The 15,196-nt window shown below is 40.9% G+C and overlaps 1 protein-coding gene across 6 annotated transcripts in view; it reads left to right on the top strand.

The window, feature by feature from the left end:
- The first annotated feature begins 2,518 nt into the window (after window positions 1-2,518).
- PTK2 (protein tyrosine kinase 2) overlaps window positions 2,519-15,196 on the top strand; it is a 205,806-nt gene continuing 193,128 nt past the window's right edge. For 4 of the 6 annotated variants that reach the window (XM_032222562.1, XM_032222560.1, XM_032222556.1 and 1 more), the window contains exon 1: window positions 2,519-2,720. The gene's annotated coding sequence lies outside the window, so the exon portion shown is untranslated. Of the gene's footprint in view, window positions 2,721-9,149; window positions 9,253-15,196 lie in introns of all 6 variants that reach the window. The other 2 variants (XM_032222558.1, XM_032222557.1) reach the window with 2 other exon arrangements.

The raw sequence follows: 15,196 nt of genomic DNA, 5'->3' as shown, positions 1-15,196 counted from the left end.
CTGTTAACCAGAATGTTGCTTTTTTTCATTAATATTTACCCTCCTGAAGTAAAATAGGAGGTGCTTAGCTACTAAGCTGTCAAGGACTAGATTACTATTTTCATCTTCTGCTTAAAACTATCCTCCCTTTGTAACATCCCCGCACAGCAACTGAAATGTTAATGTTATGTTGTAATTAAATTCATTGTTATTTTATGGTTTATACCAGTACAATAGGAGGATTTATAGGTTTATTAAAGACTTAAGAAAATTAAAAGAGGCAATGCCATGGGTGGGAACTATTAGGGAGAGAAATCTAGATGCTATATCAAGCCCCAGAAACTCGAGATGACAGATGAATGGCATTCCAATTAATTCTTGGTGTTGCTAAATTCACACACTGAATTAAGCAGCTTGCCAGCAATTGTGGTTTGTTCAACGAATTAACATTAGAGTTCATTATATTATGGACCACTATTATATTGAAAATAACGGTGTACTGCTTCAAATACCTATCCAAAAAGAGCAATTAAAAGATTAAAATATTGACAATTGGAACCAGTTTGGTCTAGTGGTTAAAGGTATCAGAGGAGGAACCAGGAAACTGTGAATTCTAGTCCCATCTTAGAGATGAAAACAGGCTGGGTGTCTTACCAAAGGAAACACAAGGAAATGGAATTGTAGTCAAAGAACAGAAGGGAACTTGTAGGTCATCCAGTGATCTCCAACTTTGGCAACTTTAAGACCTGAGAGTTGAAGTCCACAAGTCTTAAAGTTGCCAAGGTTGGAGACTACCCCCCCTCCCAGCCAAACAGGAGACCCTTCCCCCTTTCTGACAAAGGACAGTCCAATCTCTTCTTAAAAGTCTCAAGGGATGAAGTTCCCACAACAGAAGGCATTGGTTGGCATTGTTCCATTGGTTGATTGTTCTCACTGTCAGAAAATTTATCCTTATTTCTAGGTTGAATCTCTCCTTGTTCAGTTTCCATGCATTATCCCTTGTCTGGTCGTGTCTGGCTTTGGAAAAATAGCTTGAGCCCATCCTCTCTGTGGCAGCCCCTCAAATATTGGCAGACTGCTATCATGTTTCCACTGGCCCTTGAGTAGTTAATATTGATGGGTACTAATGTACCACTGTACATCTTTCATAAATCCTAGCCACCATGTCTAACAGGCAAGAATTCTAACAACCTAAAACTTTTGGAAGACATTGCTTGTTCCAACGCCTTACTACATCAGTTTTCACAAAACATAGGACGTAGAATCCTAGGGCTGGAAGGAACCTTGTAGGTCATCTAGTCCAACCCCTCTGCTCAAGCAGGAGACCCTAAACCAGTTCTGACAAATGCAAGTCCAGTCTCTTCTTGAAAGCCTCCAGTGATGAAGCTCCCACAACTTCTGAAGGCAACTTTGGTTCCATTACTTCAGTGGTCTCCAAGCTTGGCAACTTTAAGACTTGTGGACTTCAACTTCCAGAGTTCCTCAGCCAGCTTTGCTGGCTGAGGAATTCTGGGAATTGAAGTCCACAGGTCTTAAAGTTGCCAAGCTTGGAGACCACTGCATTACTTGATTGTTCTCACTGTCAGGAAATTCCTCCTTATTTCCAGGTTAAATCTGTTAGCTTGACGCCCTCCTCTCTATGGCAGCCCCTCAAATATTGGAAGACTGCTATCATGTTTCCCCTGGTCCTTCTCTTCACTAGACTAGCCATGCCCAGTTCCTGCAACCGTTCTTCGTATGCCTCCAGTCCCCTCATCATCCTGGTTGCTCTTTCCTCAGGAAGTCATACGTGAGGTGGGAGAAGCAGCATTTGAATGGGAGGACCTGAGGTCAACTATACAATACAATAGCAGGGTTGGAAGGGGCCTTGGAGGTCTTCTAGTCCAATCCCCTGCCAGGGTAGGAAACCCTATGCCTTTTCAGATAAATGGCTATCCAGCATCTTCTTTAAAACTTCCAGTGTTGGGGAATTCACAACTTCTGGAAGCAACTTCTGTTCCACTGGTTAATTGTTCTCACTGTCAGGGAATTTCTCCTCAGTTCTAAGTTGCTTCTCTCCTTGATTAGTTTCCACCCATTGCTTCTTGTTCTCCCCTCAGGTGCCTTGGAGAACAGTTTGAGTCCCTCTTCTTTGTGGCAAACCCCTGAGATCTTGGAAGACTGCTATCATGTCTCCCCCTAGTCCACCATCCTTCACAGCCCTCTCTGCAAGGGAGACGCTGAACCCTCAGCCTACCCCACAGGGCTGTTGTCAGGGAGGGAGAAGAAAGAAGAGAGATGGAGCTGTGGAAGGCTTCTTCGCCGCAAGGAAGGTCGGGGGAGGGGCGGCGAGAAGGAGGAGGCGGAGCCTCTGCTCCCCTCGCGCCTCGTCCACCCCGCCCCCCCCCATCTCCCCTCCCGCAGCCATCTTCGCGCGCGCATGCCGGCCTGGCGGGCGCGCGCGCCGTCTCCCAGCGTGCAGCGCGCCGGGCGGGGAGGAGAGGGGCGGGGCGGCAGAGTCTGAGGCAGAGACTCTGAGGCGAAAAGGGGGAGCGGCCTGGAAGCGGCCGCCGGGCGGGACGGCGGGAGCTGTGGCTGAGGAGGAGGAGGCGGAGGCGGCCGCCGGGCATCATCCCTGAGGGCGCGTCTCCCCTCGCCTTGGCCGCCCTTCCTTCTTGCCTTCCTTCCTTCCCTCAGCCCGTCCGTCCGTCCGTCCGTCCTCGCCGCCTCACGGACACACACGCGAGCGCACAGCTGCACCGGTGAGTGAGGGGAGAGAGGGAGCGTGTGAGGGGAAAACCGTGTGAGGGGGCGTGAGTGGGAGGCGGCTGCGCCTTATGGGTCCGGGAGAGAGAGAGAGAAGGGGGGGGGAAGGGGCCCGGCACGTGCGATTGAGGTGAGGGAGGGGCTGCCCTTCTGGCGTGTGGGGTGAGGGGGGGGATTGAATGGAAAGGGGGCGAGGGGGGGGGCGCGAGGGGAGGAGGGACGCCCCTCCCCGGAGGGTCCCTCCGCCTTCCCTCCAGGGAAATGAGGCCGGGGGGGGGGGGGACGGCGGAAATACGGACCCTTGCCCGGGAGGCAGGGAGGGCGGTGGGTCCGTCCGCGCAGGCCCGGCTGTGCCTCGTCTCCCGCATCCCCCCCTCCCCGCCGCACGGGGCTCCGACCCGACCCGAAGCGGGACGAACCCGGACCGCGTCCCCCTCCGGCGCTTGGGCAGACGGAGCGGAAGCGGTTGAGGTTTCTGCGGCGGCGGCGGCGGCTCCTCTTCCTCTTCCCCGCGGAGACTTTCTGGTTCTTGGAAAGAGGCGGCCGGAGACGGTCGTTGCCTTGCGAAGGAAGAAGGAAAAATAAATAAGTAAAAAGCCCTGATTTGCCCTTGGCATCCTCCGGGTTATCCTCGGGGCGAACGGGGATAAAGCAACGAGACCCGGGTTGAAACTTAGCCTTTGACTCCCTGCTTACCCGTCCCTTGGCTTCCAGCCCTGCAAAGCCCCCGTTTCCTGGTTCTGAACCCGGTTTCTCTCTGGTCCTGCTTGTTGTTTTCTTCGTTGCACGGTGGGTTGTGTATTAATAGGACTGCTGGTGGTCACGGACTTACAGCCGTTTAGTGACAGTATGAAGTCACATTGGCAATGAAAAAAGTGACTTGTGGTGGTTTTTCACACTTAACGGCCTTTGCAGCATCCCCGTGGTCAAAATTCAGAGGCTTGGCAATGGGTTCATACTTACGACCGCTGTTGATGTGTCCCTGGAGTCATTATGATCCCCATTTGTGACCTTCTGACAAGCAAAAGTCAGATTCACTTAACAATCAGGTGACTAACTTATCAACTGCAGTCCCTCCAGGAATAGGGCGGCATATAAATGAAATAAACCTATAACCTATAACTGCAGTGATTCGCTTAACAGCTCTGGGAAGAAAAATCCTACAATGGGGCAAAGCTCACTTAAATGCCTCACATAACAACAGAAATTTGGGCTCAATTGTGGTCTTGTCAAGGACTACCTGTGCTTTGTGGAAGGCATCCTTCCCTTCCCTGTTTGATTCCAAATACTGTGGCGCACAATACAGGTGGTCCTCGGCTTACCACCACAATTGAGCCCAACATCTATGATGCTAAGTGAGATATTTGTGAAGTGAGTTTTGCCCCATTTTATGATTTTTCTTGCCACGGTTGTTTAAGTGAATCATTGCAGTTGTTAACCTGGTTGGTAAGTGAATCTGGCTTCCTGATTGAGTTTGTTTGTCAGATGGTCTCAAAAGGGACGATGAGCTTGGGACATAGCAACGGTCATAAATATGAACCAATTGCTGAGCATCTGAATTTTGATCACATAATCAGGGGGATGCTGTAAAGGTTGTAGCTGTGAAAAATGACCATGTCACCTTTTTTCAGTGCTGTTGTAATTCTGAATGGTCGCTAAATGAACTGTTGTAAGTCAAGCATTACCTGTATTACCTGGACTACTTTGTGGAAAGTACTTTCCTTTCCTTCCCTGTTTTATTGCAAATGAACACAATATGCACATGATATAAACGCTGGGCACTTTTACAGTTGGCGTAAGATCTGAGTCCAGATAATGCTGTATAGTAAAAATGCTATCGGTTGTGATTTTGGAGTGCATTGTTGGTGATGAACATCTGTACTGCAAACTTTCCAATCCCCTTTCCCACCCTGAAACCCACATCTGGAAGTAGTTTAGATTTTCTTTCCCCTAACAACATCCTTAAACAATAACCAGTATATACATGGCATGATTAAATTTATAAACAGATTACTTAAACTCACAAAAGAAAGGAAGGTAATATTAATTTGCTCAGTCGTGTTGTCTGGCAAATCTCATTCTAGTTATGACGAAAGATGAATGATTGCTTCCTTGCCCTTATCCTCTTCCCTCTGGACTTAAGTCAGCTTATTCAGTTTGTCACAACTGCTTTCATTTTTGCTGAAGGCCTGATACTACAACTCTTGGCTTAAATCTTAATGGTGCTAGGTCTATATATAACTTAGCAAGATGACACTTGTTTCCATTGTGTACCTCTAACTTATCTGTTTGTGTATTCAGGATCCTGTGATAGAAACCACTATCTGTGATTCTCCCTCTCTTTGCAATTCTTAGGACTTGTTTTGATGCAGCAGCTCCTCCATCTTTCTGAACATTCAAGGCAACCTCCACCTTTGCTGGGAGTTAACAGATGCCAACTACAATTTGATTTTAAAAACTCTAGCCATCATTTATACAAAGCAGACTGTCAGTGAATAAAGGTTAAGAGAGGACACAGATGTCCTCCATTCCCCAGAAGTGCTCCAAGTGCCAGACAGTATTAGGCATTTAATGAACTGAATGGGGAATTGGTGACCCATGCTACTTTCTGTGTTGATATGGGCAACAACTGCACCTGCTAAAATTCCCTTCTCTGCACCACAACTAATTAAGTATTTAAGAGCTTTTGTTCTTGATTGTACCTGGTTATCTTAGTCCAGTGGTTATGAAATCATGTCCTGTTTTCAAGGAAATGGCTTGGTATTAAGAGCTAGTTTTAATAATTTCAAACCAGAAGAGGCTAAATCTTCGTGTCTTCTAAGGAGACATTCAGTTTGCAGCCATTTTAATCATAAATGGTAATCCTTTTCTATTTTTGTTTTGATAGACAAGTTGGGGAATTTTCTGAATGTTGATGTAATCTAACAAAGAAATGCTTTGCACAGATTTTAAAATTATTTTAGCTAGATTAGCATATTTTAAACGTTAACCTAAATTTATACTGAATGCTGGCAGAGTTTACTGGTGAAGAACTATGAACTTGTAAGAAGCCAATTTGGATAATGATTTAACTTCCTAGAAAGGTATTGTTTGTACTGCGATATCCTGTGGTTATTTGAACATAGGATCTCTTGCCCTGTGTGTAATCAACTAGAGATTGGGTCAGTTTGTACATAACAGGAAGCCATGGATTCCTGCTCTGTGAGTGAGTTGTGGTTATACTGTAGCTCCTTCTTTCCTTTTCCTTCTGTTTTGCATGCCAGGGAAGGAAATGTGAAACTAACAATTTCAAATAAATCATGTTTCCTATAAAAACCAATGTGCAGAAATTACGGTTTGTTTAAACCAGTTTCAGAGTCTGCCTTGTTTACTGAATTTTATCCAGCCATGGAGCTCTGAGTTTTGGTATAACAGTTGCAACATGATGTTGGAAGCTGGAAAGCCATGTTTTCTTGACTTCTGATTCTTGGAAAGGAAGATTGTGAGCCTGGGGTTTATTATGTCTGGATTGGATCATTGCAGTAAAACAGAATGACAGACTATCATGATTGGGCATTTACTTTTGAGCTTGTTGAAGAGAGGGATAGAATCAACACGTAAGACCAAGGACTGTTTCCATATGCCACAGAAAGACACGTTTCTAAAAGTAAGGATGTTTGAGCTGAGTCTGATAACTTCACACACAGATTCATGCATTTTCTTGTAGTAATTGTCATATCAACGTCGGAGATTTTTTTGAGGGAGGGGGTGTTCCTCCTAATCTAATCTGCAGCTTTGGTATTCCTGATGGTTTCCCATACAAGTATTAGTTTGGTCTAACTCTGCTTAACTTGCAAGGGAAGGCAAGTTGACCAGATGCACACAGAATCAGGAGAGACAATACTTTAACATGACCTAGTGTGGCCCTCTCGGTCTCATAATTTGCACATCACATCTTATCTTTCTAGTGTGGTGGCTGAAGGGTGAGGGTTTTTCTAGTTTTGTCCATTTATAATAAGCCGAGGGCTTTCTTATATTATCATTTCTTTTGTACCCACCTAAATAACTGTCCCTTTCCCAGGTGATTGGGAAGATAAATCTATAGCTTTGCTTTTATCATTTGAAAGCTAATCTAAAACCATTGTGATATTTTATAAATGCTACTTTTTCTTCTCTTAATGAAAAGTATTTTATTATCAAATACCTGTGCAGAAGTTAATTGTATTTTTGCAGAAGCAATTACTGAATTGAATAACTTTGCCAGTGCATTTTAATAATCAAAGGCAACAGTTTTCAAGTCCTGTTGTCATTGCTCAGTCTGTCGTTCTTAGTAGGCTTACAAGACACAATCTATTAAGTCCAGTTCTGAATGCATGCAGTATTTGCTTCTTTTATCTTTCAGATGAGCAATTTTAATTTTCAGACATTCTGATTTCTTCAGTCTTCTCCTTTTCTACTTTTTTTTCTTTGTGGATGTTTCGTTTCGTTTAGTTTTCTAAAAAATACTCTTAGTATTTAATTTTTTTGTGCTCTTTTAGTCACTCAAGTGTGTTAGTTTTTCGGGAGAAACTCAAAAGAGGATTTATCCTCTTTTTGTATCAGAATAGAGTTTTTTAAATCCTTTCTCTTGAGCAAGGAATATCAGTCAGCATGAAACTTTAAGTTTGGTTTTTCATAAGTTTGCTCTTTAAATTTTCTCCCATAGTTCCCTTTTTTGTATAAGAGTGTGCATGGAAAGTGCTAGAACCTCTATATGAATATATCTTTCCTTCCATCCATCCATGCGGTATAAAGATATTGTCTTGGCAACACTATAAAAAGAAGATTAAGAGGCATAGATAGGAGCACTTCCTATTCCTAGCTTGGTACCAAAAACTTTCTTTGTTTTTTTGGTGGAAGGGAAAAGAAGAGCCTGCCTAATACTGAGTACCTTTGCTTCAGTTATAAAGCTGGAAAAACTGGAATGAATTGATTGAAACTTGTCCAGAGACAATGAAACAAGTTACATTTGTTTGTGGTCTAGTGGATAAAAAAGATTCCCCAAACAAATTAAAAAGTTTTCTAATGCCAAACTGCTTTTAAGTAGAAACAGATTCCAAAAATTCCTCTTTTTCCTAACTTTGAGATACTGCTGATTCTTTCTTTTTTCTTTTTTGGAGGGGGGGGGGGAGTTGACAAGTTACCCTTGCTTTTGTATTCTGTTTTTGTAGTAAACATTTTCCTCTAGTTTTAACATACTGTGAATTGTAGACTGTAGAAATGATACTGTTCAGGTAGTCCTCAAGATTACAATTGAGCCCTACATTTATGTTGCTAAATGAGGCAGTTAAGTGAATTTTGCCCCGTTTTACAATTTTTCTTGCCACAGTTGTTAAATGAATCACTGCACTTATTCAGTTAGGAACACGTTTGTTAGCTAAATCTGGCTTCCTTATTTACTTTGCCAGACAGAAGCTCGCAAAAGGGCATCGCATGACTCCGGGACACCGCAACCGTCATAAATACGAGCTGGTTGCTGAGTGCCTGAATTTTGACCATGAGGATGCTATAAGGATCAAAAGTGTGAAAAACAGTTATGTCACTTTTTGCAGTGCCGTTGTTACTTTGAACAGTCACTAAATGAGCTGTTGTATGTGGAGAACTACCTGTAAATGACACTGTAGCTGGCAAGGATGTGAATATGAAAAGGGAAGCACAGGGAATGCAGTGCATATTTTTTTTCTTTAAGTGGCTTTGTATTTTTATTTATGTCCTTGCTTCTAATGTCAGCAAATTGGTTAGTCAGTGATAATTGATGATATATAACAAAAATACCAATGTTGGAAATTATAGATTTATTTCCAGTTTCTGTATAATTTCAGAGAATCTCTGACATTATATTAAAGAGGTGTTTCTGTTTTCCATAGTTTCAGCTGCTTAGAATCAGAATTTTTGGATTTTTTTGGGGGGGGGGTGTCCATATTGAATTCTACCTTAAATTTAATCACAGATGGGATGTAAATTAAGGCCAGGTAAATAGAAAATACTAGGACTTCAGATACATTTGCAGTGACTTCAGATACCTTTGAAAATGCAAATAATGCAATACAGCTGTGTGATCCCAAGGAGATGGACACTTGCCTTAAGGTGGTGCAGGCAGGTGCTACTTTCATGCCTCTCTCTGCAATCAAAGCATTTTTTGCATTTACTTGGTAATTCTAATTCCAGGGCCCCTGAAATTAAGTAGAAAAACATAACTGATTGAATAGCTGTTTGTAAAAAATGCCATAATACTGAACTCACCAATTGGGGTCTTTATTTCTATTTTTCTAAATGCATTATACAAAAAGTAACAGGGCTGTTAATTTATTTTCTAGCCTATAAATACTTCATTCAGCATAATAAATTGAGACAGTATATCTCTTGTATTTTTTTCTGTATGGCATATTGTATTTCTCTTCGTGGAGAACGCCTGAAAAGTTCCCATTCTTTCCAGCTTGCATTACAAAACTGGATTTTAGAAGTATTCAACAATGGGGAGCTAGGACAAACCTCTTTCAGGATTATATGGTAGGTGCTATATGTTTTTATTGTTTAATTTGTTTTTTTTTTATTATTTGGGCTATTTAGTTAAGGTTTGAATAGTATTTATTAGGAAAAGTTAGCCATGAGTGAAATCTGATTCCCCACCTTAGCTTTATTATTTAATTATATATAGCTAAAATTAGATTTTCTTTGTGTGGTTTCACCTTTGGAATGCTTCCAATATCTATAGCCAGCTATTTTTTTAAAATAGATTGTACACTACTAAAAGTAGCTTGTTTGAAAAGATGTTATGAAGTCTCGGTGACCGGAGGATTACTTCATTCAAAATGTAAACGTCAGTTTTCCTGTTTAGTTACTACAAAAACATACAATTCTTCGTAAGGCCCAAAGAAAGAAATGAAATACGGAAACAAAGCTTCTTGAGAAAAAGGTATCTGCATGCTGAGTTCAGAATTGTGTCTTCTCTGCTGGAGGAGAGCCTTGTCATCTGCAAGTCACTATGAAGAAGTTGCACAATATGTGTTCAAGCTTAAAGCTCTCTTTGATATGATATGTTGTTTTCAGAGCAAGTCTTTTCTGAAAAAAAAAATCAACGTGATGGTTTTCAAGAAAGTATGTTGGTGATCTTATGGAAAATGGTTTAAATCCTCATGAAATGTGTAAATCATTTATTATATTTATATGGCTGCAGGGTGGTTAAAATCAATGATTTAAAAAAAAATTAAATCATTTTTTAATTTTTATGAAATTTATTTTAATAAAATGCTTTTGGAGTAAAATCTATCTAGTTTTCTATTTAAGATATGCTAATAATTTAGTTTAGAATTCACAATGAAATGGAGCTAAGTTGTCCAGACAAAAACAGCACGTCACATTTGGGGTAACTCAAAGGCACACAATTATCACCAAGTTGGGTTCACACATCGCCAGGCCCCACTGGCCAAGCGAAGAAGTTTGCAAGACTTGTGACAGTTTGGCAGGATTCAAACATTAAGAGATATTTGTTCCATAATAGAAACTGCTTTCCGAGTCCTGTTGAATATTATTGTTTGATAGAAATGACCCGGAGCAGAACAAACAGAATAACTTGGAGACAAAGAGTTTTGCAAATAACCTTGTACTAAAAAAAGATTATTTGTTGCTCATGGTTGAAATGAAGGGGTCCTTGGTGCCTCCGAGCTTGTTTGTTTTCTTGTAGACATTGCATTACCCAAACTAAGAACATCATCAATGCTACTCTAGTTACCTAGTTTGGGTAATGAAATGTCTGCAAGAAAACAAGCAAGCTCAGAGAGCATCAAGGACCCCTCAAACAATTTTGTATACCGAAAAGAGCCTTATAGATGATAATCAGCATCTTGAATTAAATCTGGAAGCCCTATTAGGAGCCAGGGCAGCTCACAAAATAACCATGTTATAGGGGTGTACCAAGATATACTCATAAGTACCTGTGTGGCTGAATTCTGGGCCAACTGTAGCTTCTCAGGTCTTCCTTTGCCAATCCAGTACATTGCACTAATCCAGACATGGGGGAAGGGTGAGAAATCCTGAGTAACTGTGAGAAAGGTCCCCAGATGGAGAATAGGTGCATTTGACATATAAATGAATGTATGCAAATACTCTCTGAGTCATCGTTGCCCTATGCTCTTTGAACAGGAGGTGACAACCTTCTAGAACAGGGGTATCAAACTCAATTTCAGTGAGGGCCGCATCAATGTTGTGTAATTTTTTTAAAAAGGGCACGAATAGCCTTGGGGGGTGGGGGGTGGCAGAGTGCTCCTGGGGGAGTGGAGGGCCAAAAATGATCAAAAAGTAGCCTGTTTTTCACGAAAACTGGCCCATTTTTTGTCAAAAAAAAAATTGCATGCACAGCCTTATGGAGGCTTAGAGTGCTGCTGGGGGCTGGGTGGGAGGGGGGGGGGAAACGGCCCATGTTTTGCTCATTTCTGCCCTCCCCAGCCCCTAGGAGCTCTCTGAAAGTCTCCATAAGGATATGCACGGCCATTTTGGTGAAGGGGGTGGGGCTTTGGGAGGTAAAAAATGCTGTATTCAATGTATAAGACGCACCCAGATTTTCAGCCTCTTTTTTTGAGGCAAAAAAGGTGCGTCTTATACTCTGAAAAATACGGTACCTGTACTTCTATACTGCATGGAATGATGTCCATGGAATTGTTTTCAACATCAATCAGATAGAAATTTGAAAGGAGAGATGGTGGGTAGAAACAACAATGTGGGATATTGACGCAAATGTTTATGAGAGCCTTGCTGTTAATGGTCCTTCAGGATATTTCTTTTTAAAGAAGACTTAATAGAGACAGCTTGAGGGAATGGCTAGGCAAGAGGCCAGAGGAACCAAGGTCAGTGTAGAAAATGTAACTAAACCAATGAGTCATCTCTTTTCCCCCTTTTTTGTGAGCAGTGAAAGTTAGGTCATCGCAAAGTACGTAACAGGCAAGACTTTTACAGATTGCAACAGCCATCAGATCTCAACAGATTTCAAACATGGGAAAGTTCTATAATATTTGTACTTCGTAGTTTCTGAATAGATAAAACAATTTGGTGGGTTTTCCTTGGAAATTGCAAGTGATTTCCAGAGGGGGGAAAAAGCATATTCTCCAGATTTGTGGACATTTCTAAGACTTCCTGTTTCTCTTCCAAGAGAGGAGAGAGTAGATTAGGTAATAAATTCTAATTATTTCTTTATGGTAAAAGACCAGAAACAACATACAGCAGTAAGCAAGTAAAGAAAAAGAGAAAAGTATCTGGTTTGGATAGTAAAACATAAATCTTAGGTGATGTGGTGTTGGTATTCTAGGTTTGAGGCTCTTCTGCATTTATTCTTCTTAATGTTGTCATTAACAATTTAAAAAGAAAATTAAAAATAATCTACGCTATTGTAATCCATGGAACAAAGAAATAGACATCCAGGCAAATACAATTAGAAAATCAGCAGTAAAACTGTATGCAGGCTTGAAAAATAGATTTAATAGATTGGCAAATTAATTAATTAGAGGTGGAAAATATTAAATCGTGTAGCTAAATGGTAAAGATAAAATAGAAACATCTATTGTGTGATTCATATAACATTTCACAGATTTCATTTTTAATGTCACATAGATAATAAAAAATTGGCAATAAACTGGGGAGTTTCTATAGCGCACGAGTGTCAAACCCGACGCGTCAAGTTGCCGTCACATGACATTTCGTGATGTTTTTCCCATTTGCTGAGCTGGGCTGGGCGTGGCTTACGTGTGATGCATCCGGTCTGCGGACTGCCAGTTTAACAACCCTGCTATAGCAGGATGGGCTTGTGATGATAGTATATCAAGAACATTGCTTTTCGGAATTACAGAGCCTTCTCCAGTGCTGTTGAAATGAGATTCTTCCTGTCAATGTGGATAACATAGCAATAGCAGTAGACATATATACCGCTTCATAGGCCTTTCAGGCCTCTCTAAGCGGTTTACAGAGAGTCAGCATATTGCCCCCAACAATCTGGGTCCTCATTTTACCCACCTCGGAAGGATGGAAGGCTGAGTCAACCCTGAGCCGGTGAGATTTGAACCGCTGACCTGCTGATCTAGCAGTAGCCTGCAGTGCTGCATTTAACCACTGCGCCACCTTGGCTCTTTACATTATTCATACCACTCGTTTGTTTAACTTTTAAAAGGATGTGAAGGAAGGAAGCATATTGTGATTTTGACCCATCTCTTGCTAGCTTATTTTTACGCTGCTTCTGAGAAGTAGTTTCCTTCGGATGTTTAAAAAAAATGTTTTTTGGTTAAAATTGTCTTTCTTTTTTACGTGCTGTAACTAACATGGAAAACACTGAAACTGTTATTGTATTGATCATTTTATGATGTTAACTGACCAGTCACTAATATGAGATGGGGGGGACTATGCAAGTATAGTAAATAAATTAAAGCAAGATATTTAAGATGGATAACTTGTGCTATTAAGCATTGCTTATTTTTGTAGAAGTCTTTTCCATTTAGCTCAGTAAAGAAGCTTCTTGCATTCAGCCCCTTGGCCCACCCTGCATTTACACGACTTCTATCAGCTACTGTTCATAAGGTAGCTGGTCAGTTCCTCATGCCTTGTATGCCATCATCCATCTTTTTATTTTAGAGGGCCATTCTGCAGTGCCTATATTACTCCTGACATATTTGAACGTAGAAATAGTAACAGTGGCTTAGCAGAATAGGGTAAGGAACTGAGTCATAATTGCAATTGCTTTGTTACTGATAAAAGTGTGTAATAGAAAATGAATAAACCACTAAAAAGAAATCTCCGCATATCTTCAGTTTTTCAGACTGGAGGCCAAAACCTGACTTTTCCACAGAACTGCTTGGGAAATGCAGCTTGGAAATGGCTAACAGTTATGCATTGCCTCCCTTCCAAAGAAGACCATCATTAACTTTAAACTGATTTGACATGAGGTTTATTTTAGAGTAGGGCGACTTTTGTATTTATTGGTTTTGTCTAGTCTGCATCAATTTTGTTGGCCTGGATTCATCTGATGACAAAATGGTTAAAAAGAGTGATTGCTGGACTAAGGATATAATTTCATATTAATTAGGCTTTTAATGATCAGGTTACTCAAGTGTAATGTGTAAATTATTGTAGCAGTTTGATGACACCTGTGTTACAAATAGTGTGCCTGTAGATGAATAGAGACAGCTGTGTTATTAACAAGGAGGCTTTTGTTGTCAACCAAAGAATAAAGCTTTTCATATTATTCTCTGATTCTGTCTTTTAAAATGTTTATTACCTAAAACTAAAATATAGGCTTTATTTTATTATCTCCTTTATTGATATAATTATGGATATCAAAACTGAGTTATTTTCACAAGCATTGAACATGTAATTCTATAGTATCCTTACTGAATATTTTAAAAACCTATCTGGGATTACTGTATGTGATATGGTAAAGTCTCCATTTTGAGCTCAACTTCTGGCCCCTCTGTGGACATGTCGTTTTCTTTATGAGGTCAGCCAGGTGTTGCCACCTGTTAAGAAATGGGGTACAGCAGGGCTGTTTCACAAAGTGCACTGGCATGAGGAAGCACGCCTCCTTGAAACATTAGAGTCCTTTGCAGAAAGCTTAGTTGCAGCTGTTTTGAAGGCTTCCCCTGATTGTCTGCGTATTATGTGTCCATTCAGACAACGCATTCACTGGGACCGAACCTGAAGTGTGGATCAAAACAGTCGGTGTGCAGATTTTCAGAGCATGTGCCTGCTTTAATGCTCCAAGGAAGAATGCTTCACTGATGTTGATGCAATTTATGAAATACTGAACCCTGTTCAAATACTTTCATAACACTTCCCTACAGCTTTAATACTGAAGCCAGCCCCTTTGTGCTTCTTTTTGCTGGGAAAAATCAAGGTTCAGAAACATTTCAGTGAATGAATAAAACTCACATTACTAGCATTAAAAGTCTTTTGTAACCTTTCGATTGTTGACTGCTGTGCTGAAAAAATGGACCTGTATATAAAATATTTTCATATTATTCACAACAAAATCCAGGTTAGAAGTAATGAGACTTATGGGTGAAGCAATTTAAATTTGTAGCCTTTTATCTTAATTGATATTAATCACACACTAAAAATTCTGGATAAGCGACTTAGTTACTTTTACTTTTGTTCCTGGAATGTGGGAAAGTACTATAGCATATTAAAGCTGTTCACATTGTATTCTCTATAGATGATGTTGGGATTGTTGAGGAATTAGGTATATAGGACTTTGAATATTCAATTGTTATCGGTAGCAAATATTACCATATTTTTTGGACTATAAGACGCTCCAGACTATAAGATACACCTAGCTTTTGGGAAGGAAAACAAGAAAAAATCTGCCTCTGCCTCCCAGCAATTGGCCTCTTTGCAGCAAACAGCAAACAGCCTGTTCAGCTGTTTTAGCAGGAGCAGCTGATTGTTGGTTGGATCAGACTCCCGGAATACGGACAAT

Source organism: Thamnophis elegans, chromosome 8, assembly GCF_009769535.1.
Source record: "Thamnophis elegans isolate rThaEle1 chromosome 8, rThaEle1.pri, whole genome shotgun sequence".
In the NCBI taxonomy this organism is placed as follows: domain Eukaryota; kingdom Metazoa; phylum Chordata; class Lepidosauria; order Squamata; family Colubridae; genus Thamnophis; species Thamnophis elegans.
The sequence above is the reverse complement of the archived record's forward strand: the minus strand, read 5'-3'. Positions and strand labels throughout refer to the sequence as shown.